The sequence below is a fragment of the Anomaloglossus baeobatrachus genome, chromosome 2, assembly GCF_048569485.1.
Source record: "Anomaloglossus baeobatrachus isolate aAnoBae1 chromosome 2, aAnoBae1.hap1, whole genome shotgun sequence".
Classification (NCBI taxonomy): domain Eukaryota; kingdom Metazoa; phylum Chordata; class Amphibia; order Anura; family Aromobatidae; genus Anomaloglossus; species Anomaloglossus baeobatrachus.
In genome coordinates, this window is record NC_134354.1 from 661264405 (window position 1) to 661279917 (window position 15513).

Consider the following 15513-nt stretch of genomic DNA (forward strand, 5'->3'; position numbering starts at 1 on the left):
TTGCTGAATGGATAACTGAACGCTGCGCTGGGACAAGGACGTGCTTGATGATGGTGTTATTTCTGCGTAGGCAACTGCAGGTGCAGGACCGGAGGAGGCTTGTTCGCAGGCAGCATGGACAGGGGATTGGCTCGCATGCACAACCAGCGAAGACGTAGCAGTGACATCAGCAAGCACTGCTCCTCGACTCTGTTGTACTTCCCACAAAGTCGGGTGCTTGGCTGACATGTGCCTGATCATGCTGGTGGTGGTCAGGCTGCTAGTTTTGGTACCCCTGCTGATGCTGGCACGGCAGGTGTTGCAAATGGCCTTTTTAGAATCATCTGGAGCCAACTTAAAAAACTGCCAGACTCGGGAAGACCTAACATTTGTACAGGCACCTTGTGTCATGTTGTTGTTCCGGGGAACAGTTGCCTGACTTCTGCCTGGAGCCACCACCCTGCTTCTTACTGCCTGTTGGGATGCTACGCCTCCCTCCCCCTGTGCACTGCTGTCCTCGCTCTGCATATCCTCCTGCCAGGTTGGGTCAGTTACTGGATCATCCACCACGTCGTCTTCCTCTTCCGCACCCTGCTCCTCCTCCTGACTTCTTGACAATTGTGTCTCATCATCGTCCACCCCTTGTTGAGACACGTTGCCAACTTCGTGAGAACGTGGCTGCTCAAATATTTGGGCATCTGTACATACGATCTCCTCATGACCCACTTCAACATGAGCTGGCGAGAGGCCAGAATGTGCGAATTGAAACGTGAACAGCTCTTCCGAGTGTCCAAGTGTGGGATCATTAATGTCCGAGGACGTGTACTCAGCCTTGTGGTAGGAAGGAGGATCAGGTTCTGAAATGTGCGGTGCAGTATCACGGCTACTGACACTTGACCGTGTGGAAGACAGAGTGTTTGTGGTGGTGCCAATCTGACTGGAAGCATTATCCGCTATCCAACTAACAACCTGTTGACACTGGTCTTGGTTCAAGAGCGGTGTACTGCTGCGGTCCCCAAGAATTTGGGACAGGACGTGCGAGCGACTAGATGTGGCCCTTTGTTGTGGCGAAATTAGAGCTTGCCCACGACCTCGGCCTCTGCCTGCACCACCATCACGTCCACTTCCTTGTTCCTTGCCAACGCCCTTGCGCATTTTGCAATGCTGTGCTGACGTGTATTCACTAGACTTGTGCGTTATATCCAAGTTTGTGCAAATCGTGCACCTGTACGCTGCCACCGACAGGCACACACGTGCGGTTTTTAAATGCAAGCACGGACGCACTAAGAACCTAACAGGTTTTTAGGAGCAAAAATTACTGAGAAGTCTGACACTATCAGCCACTGCTGACTGACGTGTATTATACACTACACTTGTGCGTTATATAATAGTTTGTGAAAAACGCACACAAGTGCACCTGTACGCTGCCACCGACAGGCACACACGTGCGGTTTTTAAATGCAAGCACGGACGCACTAAGAACCTAACAGGTTTTTAGGAGCAAAAATTACTGAGAAGTCTGACACTATCAGCCGCTGCTGACTGACGTGTATTATACACTACACTTGTGCGTTATATAATAGTTTGTGAAAAACGCACACAAGTGCACCTGTACGCTGCCACCGACAGGCACACACGTGCGGTTTTAAATGCAAGCACGGACGCACTAAGAACCTAACAGGTTTTTAGGAGCGACAATTACTGAGAAGTCTGACACTATCAGCCGCTGCTGACTGACGTCTATTATACACTACACTTGTGCGTTATATAATAGTTTGTGAAAAACGCACACAAGTGCACCTGTACGCTGCCACCGACAGGCACACACGTGCGGTTTTTAAATGCAAGCACGGACGCACTAAGAACCTAACAGGTTTTTAGGAGCGACAATTTCTGAGAAGTCTGACACTATCTGGACTGTTTTAGACTGTGTACACCAACCCCAGATATGATGAAGGCTGGTATACGGTCACCACTAGGAATGGCTATATACCCTGCCTGCCTGCCTGTATACAGCTACAATAGTCCTGAGAAGGACTCTTCTGGTCACTAGCCTGTATTCCGACCTGGCTATACCCTGCCTGCCCTGCCTGCATACAGCAACAATAGTTCTGAGAAGGACTCTGCTACTGTACTCCGACCTGGCTATACCCTGCCTGCCTGTATACAACTAGAATAGTCCTGAGAAGGACTTTTGGTCACACTGTTTGCAGCCCTGCTACGGAAATAGCTATAAAGGGCCGCAAACCTTTCCCTGAAGCAGCAACACTCTCCCTGCACTGACTGTCTGGATGGCTGTGAGCAGAGCACAGCGCGCCCGCCGGTATAAAGGCTCGGTCACGCTGTGCGGGCCGGCCAATCACTGCAATTCCACAACTAACAGGGCTGTGGCATTGCAGTGGTCTGCCAGCCAATCCCTGCATGAGGGCTGGCTCTCAAAAGAGCGCCAACATGCAGGGATGAAGACCACGAGTACAGCACGAGTATCGCGAGATTACTCGGTCCCCGCCGAGTAGCCCGAGTACAGTGATACTCGTGCGAGTACCGAGTAGTAACAAGCATGCTCGCTCATCACTAAATACCACCAATTAGAAATGTAGTATAGTTCTCCTGATATAACCATATCTCTTACCTCATGTTGAGGACATTGAAGGACTTAGGTATCCATTGTTACAACCATGGATATAGCCACAGTTAGTTGCTTGTGGTTGTAACTATAGAAACATAAGGTCCTGCAATGCCCTGCACATGAGGTAAGTGACATACTGAATCAGAAGAACTATACTACATTTCTAATTGGAGGTATTTGGTATTATTATTATTATTATTGTTATTATTATTATTATTCCTACTACATATTAGGATAGGATCTTGGAAATTATAACTCTTCAAATATTTTAGTCCATGCTCCTAGCATGACCAAAAGGCTTACTGTATCTCAGTGATTTGGAGGTCGTTATCATGACGTCGAGTCAGCATAACTATGATCGGGCCCTCGCGATGACATTGCAAGGGCACCAATCGCATGGGAGAGAGAGGGCAACTTAAATACACTAGCAGAGCAGTAAAATGTTCATGAAAATTACATTATAATGAAAATCAAGAGCTTGGAATGTGTATTAATATGAGCAAAACTTAACTAAAAAGGTATGAAGGGTGAGACGGAAGACTTCATAGTCTGAAATATCACTCTTGGGTCAGAATAGTACATATCTTTGTATCTGTTTGCTTTAATGCATAAGTTGTTGCTGACAATGTACACACTAGTCAGTTTTCTTTTGGTAAATTCCTTAATTTTATATCAATATTATTGTTACTTAATAGTTTAGTTTATGTACAGTTTACTTATATTATAACTACCAGTCTTATTTACCTGAATTGTATTCTTCTTTATACATAAATTCAGAATTTATATTTATTATTTCTGACGTTCTCAAAGTTTGTAAATTTTCTTAACTAAGTGTGCTTCTTTATGTTATTTTTTAGTGATGATTATGCCACTTTTCAAAAAATTATCTTTTTTTTTTGCATAGTGCATTGGTTTGTGTTTTTGAGAGATTAGTTAGATATAAATGACTAAGTTTCAGTTACATTTAATAACTCAAAGGTCAGATTTTCTATAAATTAAGTTTTTCCCTTTCTCTTTTGCTCTCCATGTCTCCAGACCATCATCATTATTTCTCCTAATCACAGACCATTTATATAGAGTTGTCTAGACATTAATTCGCTTTTTGCTTTTCTCGCCCTTTCAACATATCACCCTACCTGTACATAAAACTTCATATCCTGCTACCTTTTAAACACTACCATCCAGCCTTCTCACCATTACTATACCTATTGGTGATAAAGATGCCCACTTCACTACAACTGCTGCATTGTAGGAAATTCTCAACATATCACGTTTACAACTAATGGTGCCAGAACATTAGTACACAACACCAATAGTTCTAAATAGTGTCCTCTACTTATTTAAGAGAACTCCAACCAGTAATAGTGCCTCAATATATTAACATACAGTTGCAAGTCGAAAATCCGTCAGAAGGAAAATGCGTTCAGGATTTTTTAGTAGTTTTCTGATTTTCAATAAATACCTAGGACACTGCCAGCTGTGTAAAAGTATATGTACAATGAGAAGAAAATAAATTCTTTCATCCAATAAATACATAAATTTAAATATAAATTAATTGTAATTGTTTTTGAGTTCAAAATCATGCTTATCTCTTGGATGTGTATATATCTGCAATGATTTGGAATCAGTACTGTGTGTTATATGCCATTTGATAGATAAAATTGGATCATAAATCAACTAGGTAGTGTTTTTTCTTGGAAACATTGAACTGCATCTAGCCAACATCAATAAGTTCAGCTTCAAAGGTCTAGTCTGAAAACAACTGATAGCTTCGAATTGCACATCATGTTCATTTAACTCACTATTATAGGGTGTAATCTTTTTTTTTTTCCGAAATCTTCACTAACTTTTTAACATTTTGGAAACACTTGTGATTACATTTCTACACTGTGTGCAGAATTATTAGGCAAGTTGTATTTTAGAGGGTGTTTTTTATTACTGATCAACAACTATGTTCTAAATCAACCCAAAAGACTAATAAATATCAAAGCTTAATATTTTTGGAAGTTGGAGTGTGTTTTTTTTAGATTTCGCTATCTTGGGAGGATATCTGTTTGTGCAGGTAACTATTACTGTGCAGAATTATTAGGCAACTTAATAAAAAACAAATATATTCCCATCTCATTTGTTTATTTTCACCAGGTAAACCAATATAACTGCACAAAATTTAGAAATAAACATTTCTGACATGCAGAAACAAAACTCCCAAAACTTAGCGACCGATATAGCCACCTTTCTTTATGATGACACTCAACAGCCTAACATCCATAGATTCTGTCAGTTGCTTGATCTGTTTATGATTAATATTGTGTGCAGCAGCCACCACAGCCTCCCAGACACTGTTCCGAGAGGTGTACTGTTTTCCCTCCCTGTAGATCTTACATTTTATGAGGGACCACAGGTTCTCTATGGGGTTCAGAACAGGTGAACAAGGGGGCCATGGCATTATTTTTTCATCTTTTAGACCTTTACTGGCCAGCCATGCTGTGGAGTAGTTGGATGCATGTGATGGAGCATTGTCCTGTATGAAAATCATGTTTTTCTTGAACGATACCAACTTCTTCCTGTACCACTGATTGAAGAAGTTGTCTTCCAGAAACTAGCAGTAGGTCTGGGAGTTGAGCTTCACTCCATCCTCAACTCAAAATGGTCCCACAAGTTCATCTTTGATACCAGCCCATACCAGTACCCCACCTCCACCTTGCTGGCGTCTGAGTCGGAGTGGAGCTCTCTGCCCTTTACTGATCCAACCTCTGGCCCATCCATCTGGCCCATCAAGAGTCACTTTCATTTCATCAGTTCATAAAACCTTTGAAAAATTAGTCTTAAGATATTTCTTGGCCCAGTCTTGATGTTTTATCTTCTGTTTCTTGTTCAAAGGTGGTCATTTTTCAGCCTTCCTTACCTTGGCCATGTCCCTGAGTATGGCACACCTTGTGCTTTTTGATACTCTAGTAACGTTGCAGCTCTGAAATATGGCCAAACTGGTGGCAAATGGCATCTTGGCAGCTTCACGCTTGAATTTCCTCAGTTCATGGGCAGTTATTTTGCGCCTTTTTTGCCCAACACGCTCCTTGCGATCGTTGGCTATTTGCCATGAAACGCATGATTCTTGGTGATCACGGTTCAAAGGTTTGGCAATTTCAAGACTGCTGCATCCCTGTGCAAAATATCTCACAATTTCGGACTTTTCAGAGCTCGTCAAATCTCTTTTCTGACCCATTTTGCCAACAGAAAGGAAGTTACCTAATAATTAAGCACACCTTAAATAGGGTGTTGATGTCATTACACCACACCCCTCCTCATTACGGAGATGCACATCACCTGATTTACTTAATTTGTAGTTGGCTCTCAAGCCTATACAGCTTCGAGTAGGACAGCATGTATAAAAATTATCATGTGATCAAAATACTCATTTGCCTAATAATTCTGCACACAGTGTAATTAGTGACTCCAGTGATATCAATAGGTTGCCTTTATATAATACTGTGTATATCCAGCCAATAGTTTGGGATCTACTAATAGACCACTGTATTAGTTTGAAATATTTTGTCCAACAGTAGAGATTTTAGCTTTTTAAATAAGTTGTCTGTAAAATGGCAACATGATGACTTGGTCTTTGATCTGCGATCTGGGCTTTTATTGGTAGAATGCATAAATTACTGTATTTTTCGGATTATAAGATGCACTTTGCTTCCCAAAAATTTGGGAGGAAAATGAGGTGTGCATCTTATAAACTGAATATAGCTTACCGGCGGTGCTGGAGTGGGGTCATAGAAGGTAGGGGCAATGCTATACTGTGGGTCATACGCTGTGGGATCTGCTTTGGTGCGCTGTTGGCTCGGTTGCGCTGCAGGCAGTGAGACAGGGGCCGCCATCCTGAATATCGGCAGTGTGGTTTTCAATTAATGGTGCCCCGAGTCACCGTGTGCGCAGATGGAGCTCTTGGCTCAAGATCTCATTTGCGCAAGCTCCGCCTCAGGCCCATTGATCTCCCAGCAGTGGACTTAAGGAAAATGACACTCGGAGGTGGCATGTGCGCAGATGAGATCTAGGTTTGTGATCGAATCAACGCACGCGCCAACTCCAGGGCGCCATTTCTTTGAAGCCCGCAACGCCAAAATTCAGGATGGCAGCACCCGTCTCACCGCGCGCAGTGCAGCAGAGCCTCTCAGTGCCACCATCTGCATCGAGTATCTGGGACACCCGCTGCACCAACAGCAGCATCCCCCTACTCCAGCACCACCCCTGCCTCCTCCGACTCCGCTCCACCACTGCTGCCGCCCCCCTCCGGTAAGACACTGTCGGAATATAAGATGGACCAAATATTTTTTGTTTCCTTTTTTTTTCTCTAAATTTGGGATGCATCTTATAATTCGGTGCTTCTTATAAAGCGAAAAATACGGTATTCCTGTGGTCAGTATCTAACACGCTTACTGTCAAATAAAAAAATAACTGACAGCAATAAGTGATTGAAATCATTTGCTATGGATGAAAAAATCACTGGTGTGAATGTAAATGAGTCAACATTTTCAAAACAAATAGTTTTACAGTATTCGGTATTACGTGAGCCACAAGCAGAAACGCACACTTAAATGGATGCTATCAATAAGAAAGAGTTCACTGCATATAAACTATTTAAAGATGCATCAAAAGAAAAAATTAAATGCATTCAGTGACTAATCCAATGGAGGGAATTTTTTTTTTTTTTTAAAACGTAGAATTTATTTAAACACTATTAAAAATTGGTCTAACCACATGCATAGACAAATACGTTCTTTACAAAGGAATATGTAGGACCCGTGAAAAGTAACTAATTATATTTCTTTTTTAAAAAATACTTTTAAAATTCTTATTTAAAGGGGTTATCCGGCTTATTTTGAGTTTTTTTCATTATTACCCTATTGGGCTACATTGGGGCAGGTAAGTAGATAGTGAGCACTTACCTGCCCTGCTGTCAGCCTATCTCCCCGGGTCAGAGTGGTCATGTGACCGCTCCTGCCGCGATTTTGCTGCTTCCGGTCATTTCATGTCAACATGGGCAGGACCATGTTGACATGCAAATCTGGAACAGCATGTTGCCATCCTACTGGGCAGGTACAGTACGTGGAGTCTCCTCCCCCCCTTCCCTGCACCCTCCCACACATTCCCTCGCACCCGTACTCTCCCCGCAACCTCCCACACACTCCGTAGTCTCCCTCCCCCGCCTCCTATGCCCAGCTACGTGCGTCCTGAATTCCAGCCGACTCAGTGTCCACTTCAATAAGGCAAGGAACAAGAAAGTTGCCCACTTGCTTTCAGATACCCTGTCAGCGCTGTGTCCTCTGCGCTTTATCATGTTTACTGCCTGACGCCCTGGGAACTGTCTCCCCCCCCTGCCCCGTGCGCGCTGTCTGTGTCATCATGTGTCATCTGTGTCTGTGCATCAGTCTGTGTCCCGCGCCATCCCTGCGGCTGATCGCACTGCAGCGTGTCAGTGTTTGCCCCCCTCTGCAGTGTATCAGCAGCTTCTCACCCTGCAGTGCTGGCAGCTGCGGGGCTGACGAGTGCTGCTGTCGGGAGGTTAGATGACAAATTTACCTGCTGTGACAATCTCCTCCTCTGTCGACGTCACCGCTGTCACTGCCTTCTATGCCCGCGCGTTGTCACATCACGTCTCGCGGGCGGCCCGAGACTCTCACTAGCGGTGACGTCACGGGCTCTCGCAATACTGCTGAGAACACAGCGGGCATAGAAGGCAATGACAGCGCTGACGTCAGGAGCGCAGGAGATTGTCACAGCAGGTAATAATCTCATCTAACCTCCTGAAGTCAGCACTCGTCATCCCCTGCAGTGACCTGGGCTGACCTATTGATGTTAGCTCAGGTCACTGCACTTGTCTCCCAGCCAATCGGGAACATTTTGTTCTTCATTGACTGGGAGTCTCATTGACTATGGTATGGATCACCGTGGGACCCCCTTATTGGATTGCGCTGGACCCGGATTTGATTGTTCTTTTCAATAAATTGGTTAAAGAGGGAATGTGGGGAGTGTTTTTTCAAATAAAACTTTTTTTGTTGTCTATTTTTTTTTTCTTACTGACTGAGTTGGTATCTGATAGACACGTGACATCACCAACCCCAGGGCCTGATGCCAGGTGACATTACACATCTGGCATCAACCCCATATATTACCCCATTTGCCACCGCACCAGGGCAACGGGATGAGTTGGGGCAAAGCGCCAGGATTGGCACATCCAATGGATGCGCTACTTCTGGGGCAGCTGTAGCCTGCTATTTTTAGGCTGGGGAGTGTCCAATAACAGTGGACCTCCCTAGTCTGAGAATACCAGACCACAGCTGTCCGCTTTACCTTGGCTGGTGATCCAATTTGGGGGGACCCCACATTTTTTGTTTTAAATTATTTAATTTTAAATAACAGCATGGATTACCAGCCAAGGTGAAGCTGCCAGCTGTGGTCTGCAGGCTGCAGCCGTCTGCTTTACCCGAGCTGGCTACAAAAGATAGGGGGGATCCCACGTCGTTTGTTTTTTTTTTAATTATTTATTTTTTGGCTAAATACAAGGCTAAGCGCCCTTTAGTGCCACATGAAAGTCACTAAATGGTGCCAGCTTAGAATAGGCAGGGGCGTGGGACATTATAAATGTCTTTCTCATCTATTATCTATCTATCCCTCTATCTATCCCTTCATTCATTCATTCATCCATCTCTCTATTTATCCCTCTAGCTATCTGTCTCTCTATCTATCCCTCTATCTATCTAGCTGCTTCCGGGTTTTTTTGCAGTACGCAAAAATTCGGAAGGCACGTGGATGACACACGGACCATATACCGAACGGAACGGATGCCACACAGATGCCAGCTCTGCCCAACACTATGTGAACACACATATTTCTCCCCATTTATGTATAAAATTTGACAAATAATAATTTGTAATAATATTATAATAATATTTATTCATTTATATAGCGCTATTAATTCCGCAGTGCTTTACATACATTGGCAACACTGTCCCCATTGGGGTTCAGAATCTAAATCCCCTATCAGTATGTTTTTTGGAGTGTGGGAGGAAACCAGAGGAAACCCACGCAAACACGGGGAGAACATGCAAACTCCTTGCAGATGGTGTCCTTAGTGGGACTATAGAACCCAGGACCCCAGCGCTGCAAGACTGCAGTGCTAACCACTGAGACAATTTACTCACCTTTCCTCATTTCCCTGCTGCTCCATTTTCTGCAGCGTGCGTCCTGAAGCTCAGTACAGAGGGTGCGATATAGTGACATCATGTACACAGTGCTGAGTCTCAGAGCTCACATAAACAGGGTGAAAGATGGAGCAGGGAGCTTATGATTCCTTCTTGTTTTCAACTGTATGTGCATCCACAATGTTAATGCCATTGAAAGAGTGATGCTGTGAGGGACGGGTGGCTATTACCAGTGCGGAAATGAAAGCCACCTCACGCACCTGCATCATGCTAGTAGGGACATGGGCATGCTGCGAGGTTTGACAGCATGACCAAAATATCATGTAGCCCAAGGAAAAAATAGTGGTCAAGGTTTTTCCCAAAAATCTGCAGTAATTATATTTTATTGCAGATTATTATTATTATTTATTATTATCGCACTATTTCTTGCTTGCTGCTACACAGTGCACATAAGTGAATCCTCACATCACATGCAGCAGACACAGTTGTCGACAGAATGAATGGTCATGTCACCACTCGTATGCAAACTGCATATTCCAAATTCAGAGTCCAATGTGTCCCTTCATATAGTGACACATAGAGGGACATAGCTATGTGGGCCTGGACAAGCTATGTGCAAATATATATATATATGTATACACATAACTATATGACACAAAACTCGCACGCACACACATGTACCATACATACATGGCGTATATACGTATCTACTATAGACTCACATTGGGTGCTATATATAATCTGCCTTACACAGTGTTCATTTATCTATAAGGGGTGAGGAACATGTAACATCTCTGTGTGTCACCATTGTGCATGTGACGTGATTGCTGTGTCACAGATGAGAGAAGCAGGATCTCTGCTCTGTCACATGCTGAGAGGTCAGGTGCTGGGCAGAATACTGACAGCCAATGAGTGTGCAGAGGGTGGGCAGGGGGGCGTTTCTGGACAGTCAGTCCGGGCAGGGGACGGGGCTGGACAGTGAGGCCGGGCAGGTGGTGGGACTGGACAGTGAGGCTGGGCGGTGCAAGCTCTGACTGAGGTTTGGCAACCAAGAATACAGGAAGTTGTCATGTTTGCTTGTGATGAATGTAAACAAAGATCTGCAGAGAATAAAGGGTGAATTCAAGAGGAACAAAAGTCAGAAAACAAAAAATAACAATGTAGGGGTGATTTATATGACAATACAGCACAGATTAGCTTAAAAAATTTTTTGGCGTGTATGTCAGATAACTCCTTTAAGGTGTACTTTCACTATGCTTTGCAATGAACCTTTTTTGTATCAAGTTTGTCATTAAAACAGCTTACTAATTTAGCATGCATGTGCTCTGTGTAGCATAGTCTTGATGCTAATCCACATACAGTTGAAACCACAAGTTTACATACACTATTTAAAAAGTCACATCTGCATGTTTTTCTCACTATCTGACATGAAATCAGAATAAATCTTTCCCGTCTTAGGTCAATTCGGAACCAAAATTATTTTCATTTGCCAAAAGCCAGAATAATGAGAGAGCGAGAGAGAGAAATATTTTAAGACATTTTTATACTTTCTGCAAAGTCAAAAGTTTACATACACAAAAGGCCGCTTTACATGCTGCGACATCGCTAGCTAGGTATTGATAATGTTTTTAACTTCAGTAGGTTAGGGACTGTCTCAGATGGGTACACCGTGACGAGGTGAGACAGCTTTTTACCTTTTTGCAAAAATGTATACACTAAGTACCCTGTTATTAAGCACTTGCAATTTATTTATTTATAGTCAGGGTATTTTTCATGCAATTTTTCTCTTTGGTTTTTTTCTAGTCTTAAGGCTGCAATTCACATGCTTAATGTTGCATGTTTACTGAACATTGTTTCAGCTCAGGTTTTTTGTGTTTTTTGTATGTTATCTTGCTTTTTTGCAAGTTGGGGGCGCAGCCCTCCTAATACTGAGACTGAACAACTAATTGCGTCTCACTTCACTGTGTATTTAAACTGGGACACAGCTGACCACTTGCCACCATTCATATTGGAGTTTGACATGACACAAGTCAGGTATTGATAATGTTTTTAACTTCAGTAGGTTAGGGACTGTCTCAGATGGGTACACCGTGACGAGGTGAGACAGCTTTTTACCTTTTTGCAAAAATGTATACACTAAGTACCCTGTTATTAAGCACTTGCAATTTATTTATTTATAGTCAGGGTATTTTTCATGCAATTTTTCTCCTTGGTTTTTTCTAGTCTTAAGGCTGCAATTCACATGCTTAATGTTGCATGTTTACTGAACATTGTTTCAGCTCAGGTTTTTTGTGTTTTATGTGCACTGTGTTGCTAATGATAGCACCCGCCCCCGTCGTTTGTGCATCACGGGCAAATCGCTGCCCGTGGATAACAATATCGCAGGTACGCGTCACACGAACTTTACCTTTTTTTAAAGGGGGGGTTTGTGCGGCATCACAGCGACGTCACATAGCAGGCCACCAATAGAAGTGGAGGGGTGGAGAGCAGCCTCATGAACGTCACTCCCACCTCGTTGCTGGAGGACGCAGGTACGGTGTTGTTCCTCGTTCCTGGGGTGTCACACGTAGCAATGTGTTCTGCCTCAGGAACGACAAACAACCTGCGTCCCAAACGAGCAACGATATATTGAAAATGAACGACGTGTCAACAATCAACGATTTGTTGAGTATTTGGGATCGTTAGCGGTCGCTCGTAAGTGTCACACTCAACGACAGTGCTAACAAGGCCGGATGTGTGTCACGAATTCTGTGACCCCCAGCGACATCTCGTTAGCGATGTCGTTGCGTGTAACGGGGCCTTAAGAGTACTATGCCTTTAAACAATATGGGACAGCCCATATGGTGATGTCACCTGTGGATGTATTTTAATGCACACCTGAAACACACTGCTTGTTTGAGTAGTATCATGGGAAAGTCAAAATAAATCAGCCACGTCCTATGTCTCCCTCCCTTCCCTTTGATGTGGGCTCAAGTGGTGAGACTGGATGTTTCCCAGCACAGGTAGGCTAATGTAATTGGCAGACATGTGCAGCTAACAGGTGCTGCTGGATCGGAGATCCAGCCATGCCTGTTAACCCCTCAGATTGTGCTGCCAAACTCTGAGCTGTTCCACACCGCCAGCGGCTGCCCCGTAATGCAATTGCAGGGCATCAATAGGTTGCCATGATCGGACAAGGTCAGACTTCCTGTGAATGCCGGCAGAGTGCCAACATTCACAGGAGAATAGCATTACTGATGATCAGTGCGGTACAGAAGCATCGCTTTGATCAGCAGAAGCGATCAGACTGTGCAGGCATGAAGTTCCCTAAGGGGACTAGTAAAATCAATGAAAAACTGTAAAAAAAAAGTTTTTAAAAATATGAAAAAGTAACCAAAAAACTTAAAAGTTCAAATCACCCCCCTTTTGCCCACTTGGAAATAAAATAATAGAAATAAAACACACATTTGGCATTGCTGTGTTCACAAAAGCCCTATCTATCAAAATATAAAATCAATTAATCTGATCGGTAAAGTGTGCGGTGAGAGAAAAAATCAAAACGCCAGCATTACAGTTTTTGGTTGCTGCAACATTGCAAAAAAAGCCAATCAAAACATCAGATCTACCCAAAAATGGTATGAATATAAACATCAGCTCAAGATTAAAAAAATAAGCCATAACTGGGCCCCAGATCCCGAAAAATGAGAACACTACAAATCTCGGTCACAAAAGCACAATTTTTTTTATTTTTTGTTTTTACAAACTTCTGAATTGTTTTCCACATCTCAGATAAAAGAAAAACCATACATGTTTGGTATCTACAAACTAATACTGACATGGGGTATCATATTCCCAGGTCAGTTTTACCATATAGTGAACATGGTAAAGAAAAATCCAAAGAGCAATTACACTTTTTTGCAATTTCACCGCCCTTTTTTTTAACATTTCCCAGTACACTATTGGACAGAATTAATGGTGTTGTTCAAAAGTACAACTTCTCTAAGTATGAAGTGCTCGTTTCAGTCTTATTTTCTTTATTTTTTTCTCTATTTTTTTTTAATTTCTCGAGGTCTGGATCCGGATCAAACACTCGGCACCCGGGTATCAATGAAACCACGTGGATCCAGACTTCAGATGTAGCAGAGATGGAATTGTCGCCGGACCGTGGATTACATCAGACCTGTGGGGTTGTTTTTAGAGTTAATAAAGTCGTGAAAGAGGGTGTTTTTTTGTATTTTATTTCAAATAAAGGATTTTTTGGGTGTTTGTGTTAATTTACTTTCACTTACAGATTAGTATGGAGGGGTTCTCAGACACCACCCATGAATGATCTATAGCTTAGTGGTAGCTGTGAGCTGCGATTAACCCCTTATCTCCCAGATTGCCCTTGCACTATGGCAATAGAGAAGAGTCGGGAAAAGTGCTGGGATTGTCACATCTAATGGATGTAACAATTCTGAGCAGCTGCATGGTGCTATTTTAAGGCTGGGGAGGCCCAAAAACCAAAGGTCTCTCCAGCCTGAGAATACCAGCTCCCAGCTGTCATGCTTTATCATGGTTGGGTATCAAAATTGATGGGGCCTGCACACTGTTTTTTAAAATTCTTATTTAAATAATTAAAGAAAAATCTGCATACAGTTCCTCTTATTTTGATATACAGCCAAGATAAGCGCACAGCTGGGGGCTGCACTCTGTATCCATATGCTTTAACTGTGCTGGGTATCATAATGTGGGGGGACCCTACACCAATTTTTTTTGAATTTTTTTATTTTTACTGAACAATATAGAACCACAGACCGGGTCTGTGATTGGAAACTTGTCAGACATGCTATCACTCAGCGTGGGGGGCGCGTCTGACTGCAACCAATCACAGCCGCTGATGGGTGGAGAAAGCAGTGCATATGCAATGAAGCTAATGATTGACTCCGCAAGTAAATGAGCAGCCAGAAAGCAGTTACAACTGTGCCAGATCCTCAGTAAGTATAGCACACTTGCTTTATTATTTTTTTCTTTATTTTTCCTTCATTTTTTTGTACTACCGGAGAGTTAGATCCAGATCATTAGCCAAAATTCCCTGAGAATTCTGGGCCCGGGCCCGGCATTTGGGTATGTCTTAAACCACGCATATCCAGACTTTTACAGTCTGAAATCGCCCATTACTACACAGACAGCATCTGTGATCATGCTAGGAGAATGATCACATATACTTCTGTCAGGTCTGCACTGACAGCTGTACTGTAATGCAATGCTTGAGCATTGCATTACAGTATAGCTGCGATCAGAGCAGCAAAAGGTAATGTCCCATATACAGACTAAGTAAAAAAAAAAACTTAGAAAATTAAAAACTATGTCTTTTCATCATACAGTTGACAAAAAAAGTAGAATAAAAAGCAATCAAAAAGTCATGTATAAATAAAAATGGTACCACTGAAAACGTCACCTTGTTCCAAAATATAACAGGCCACAATAACGCTCCATCAGCAACAAAATAAAAAAGCTAAAGCTCTCAGAAAATAGCAATGTAAAAACTATTGTTTTTTCTATAAAATCATTTTTAAGGTGTAAAAGAGGCAAAACATAAAAAAGCCCTATATAAATGTGGTATCTCTGTAATTTTACTGACCCAAATAATAAAGCTGTGTTAACACTTTTGTGACATAGATAACAGGGTAAAAATTACCTCCAAAAACCAATTCTTGAATTGCTGTTTCTTTTTATGTCTGC